This window comes from Borostomias antarcticus (assembly GCF_949987555.1).
Source record: "Borostomias antarcticus genome assembly, chromosome: 10".
Lineage (NCBI taxonomy): Eukaryota > Metazoa > Chordata > Actinopteri > Stomiiformes > Stomiidae > Borostomias > Borostomias antarcticus.
This window is the reverse complement of record NC_140243.1, coordinates 3,386,230-3,389,959: the sequence shown is the minus strand read 5'-3', so window position 1 is coordinate 3,389,959 and position 3,730 is coordinate 3,386,230.

The following is a 3,730-nucleotide window of genomic DNA, read 5'->3' as shown; positions in this document are numbered from 1 at the left end:
AACAACTGAATGTATTAGGGCTGGGTATCGATTCGAATTTCAAGAATCAATTCCGATTCACAAGGTTCAGAATCGATTATCACGATTCGCTTTGGTTCAATAGCGATTCGGTTAGTGTTACTAAAACCTGATTTTTTAGCTGTAACCTTAATTACATGACTGCCAAGTTATGCAACACATCAATACTCAGTATCGATACTGATTTCCAAAAATGAATGAATGAATCATTGAATGAATTAATGAACTATTCATTCCTTTATTTATTCATTCATTCATTAAATAAAATATAGATTTTGAGATTCATGAATCGATTCAGAATCGATGAATCGATTTTTTAAACCCAGCCCTAGAATGTATATTGGTAGTCTTCAGAGAGTGAACACATTATCACATCACTACAGAATCATAGTGTTCAGATGGGGCAGCAGAGTCCACAGAAAGACAATATGTTTGCATAATGGAGACATTTCAGTGGACTATATTAAGGAATCTCTTGACTGTATTGCACTAGGCCTTTCACTGCCGAGATGACTGGACACATTCTTCCACATGCGGTGGGTCCAGTGTGTGTGTCTGTGTGTGTGTGTGTGTGCGTGTGTGTGTGTGTGTGTCTGTGTGTCTGTCTCTGTCGTCTACTGTGTGTGTGTGTGTGTGTGTGTGTGTGTGTGTGTGTGTGTGTGCAGCACCAACACAGATGTGACTGTGTGTTCCCTGTGACTGAGTTATTGTGCTGGGATCTTGGGATACGATCAGACACTTGGCTGTTCTCTACAGCCCAACAGCAAACAGCAGAACATCTCTGCTGTGTGTGTGCAGCAGCTGTGTGTGTGTGTGTGTGTGTGTGTGTGTGTGTGTGTGTGTGGAGTCTTTGTAGTCAACAGATCATATCTGAGTACAGAGTGCTACTTGCCTTCTGGTGCCGCATACAAGCGTGGTGAATAGGAGCGGATCAGTCCCTTCCTCGGTCATCTGAACTGAGCCAGGGAGGACAGACAGTAACAGCCCAGTAACGACGCAACACAACTGGCTTAATATGTCCTTTAAATAAAATCATTTTGTCCCACGGATATTCATTCTGAATGGTTTGTGACCCCCCGCCCCCCCCTCACTTCCTTAAATCGCTGTGCCCCAGGTCTACCCCCTAGGTCCTAGCCCCTAGCCCCCAGGCCTAGTCCGTAGCCCCCAGACCTAGGCCCTAGCCCCCAGGCCTAGTCTGTAGTCCCCAGGCCTAGCCCCTATCCCCTAACCCCCAGCCCAGACCTTATGCTGGGTTCCATTTGACCCGGGAACTCGGACCTCACCCAACCTGACCCAAATTCAAAATCAAGATGAAAGCTCTGCCATCAACAATAAGTGAAAGCTGTAGTAAGACTGTTTATTAGCACATCTGTTTTATTTGTGTCTCATTAAATCAGTCGTACACACAGTACTTTCCAACTTCTATTTATGGACATGTTGCTACAGTGTTTATGCGCAAAATAGCACACAGTGCATTCTTATTAACTGGTATTGCTAAAATTGGCTAACTTGCCAAGAACTGGTATTGCTAACAAAGATCAGGCTAACGTGTTTCACCTGCTGTCAACTCGGGTGTGACCTCATTGCCATCTCCAAATTCTGACTTTTGGCACCTGGACCACAGCATTAGACCCAGACCCAGACACGAGCCCCAGCCCTGGACCCCACCAGTATACCCAGCCCTGGACCCCACCAGTATACCCAGCCCTGGACCCTACCAGTATACCCAGCCCTGGACCCCACCAGTATACCCAGCCCTGGACCCCACCAGTATACCCAGCCCTGGACCCCACCAGTATACCCAGCCCTGGACCCCACCAGTATGCCCTGGACCCCACCAGTATCCCCAGCCCTGGACCCTACCAGTATACCCAGCCCTGGACCCCACCAGTATCCCCAGCCCTGGACCCCACCAGTATACCCAGCCCTGGACCCTACCAGTATACCAGCCCTAGACCCTACCAGTATACCCAGCCCTGGACCCCACCAGTATACCCAGCCCTGGACCCTACCAGTATACCCAGCCCTGGACCCCACCAGTATACCCAGCCCTGGACCCTACCAGTATACCCAGCCCTAGACCCTACCAGTATACCCAGCCCTGGACCCCACCAGTATACCCAGCCCTGGACCCTACCAGTATACCCAGCCCTGGACCCCACCAGTATACCCAGCCCTGGACCCCACCAGTATACCCAGCCCTGGACCCCACCAGTATACCCAGCCCTGGACCCCACCAGTATACCCAGCCCTGGACCCCACCAGTATACCCAGCCCTGGACCCCACCAGTATACCCTGCCCTGCCCTGGACCCCACCAGTATACCCAGCCCTGGACCCCACCAGTATCCCCAGCCCTGGACCCCACCAGTATGCCCTGGACCCTACCAGTATACCCAGCCCTGGACCCTACCAGTATACCCAGCCCTGGACCCCACCAGTATACCCAGCCCTGGACCCTACCAGTATACCCAGCCCTGCCCTGGACCCCACCAGTATACCCAGCCCTGGACCCTACCAGTATACCCAGCCCTGGACCCCACCAGTATACCCAGCCCTGGACCCCACCAGTATACCCTGGACCCCACCAGTATACCCTGGACCCCACCAGTATACCCAGCCCTGGACCCCACCAGTATACCCAGCCCTGGACCCCACCAGTATACCCAGCCCTGGACCCCACCAGTATACCCAGCCCTAGACCCTACCAGTATACCCAGCCCTGGACCCCACCAGTATACCCAGCCCTGGACCCCACCAGTATACCCAGCCCTGGACCCCACCAGTATACCCTGGACCCCACCAGTATACCAGCCCTGCCCTGGACCCCACCAGTATACCCTGCCCTGGACCCCACCAGTATACCCAGCCCTGGACCCCACCAGTATACCCTGCCCTGGACCCCACCAGTATACCCAGCCCTGGACCCTACCAGTATACCCAGCCCTGGACCCCACCAGTATACCCAGCCCTGGACCCTACCAGTATACCCAGCCCTGGACCCCACCAGTATACCCAGCCCTGCCCTGGACCCCACCAGTATACCCAGCCCTGGACCCCACCAGTATGCCCTGGACCCTACCAGTATACCCAGCCCAGCCCTGGACCCCCACCAGTATACCCAGCCCTAGACCCTACCAGTATACCCAGCCCTGGACCCCACCAGTATACCCTGGACCCCACCAGTATACCCAGCCCTGGACCCCACCAGTATACCCAGCCCTGCCCTGGACCCCACCAGTATACCAGCCCTGGACCCCACCAGTATACCCAGCCCTGCCCTGGACCCTACCAGTATACCCAGCCCTGGACCAGTATGCCTGGAGGCTTGGTGTTCAGCAGCTCCTGGCCTGGTCTGGTCTGAGCCAAAAATATATGGACTGATTACAGCGCAGAGAAAATGAAATGGGACATGGCAGCACGCCACCAGTCGGCTCGGACCACCGCACCTCCCATTCCCAGAATTCCATCAAAGAAGTGAAGGGTTTTCCCTCCCGAAGCAGTCGTGTCCTCAGATCTTGGAATAACATTGAATTAACAATAAAAAAACAAATATCTTAAATGCGGTCCATTGTGTTTCCTCCTCATCTCTCATCTTTGAAAAAGCTTAAAAAAATGCTGGCTGGTTTTATGACCATCTGTCTCAAATCAGGTTACTGACTGCTGACCGAAGACAAGTGGTGATAAATAAAACATTGTAAATAAAATAAGAG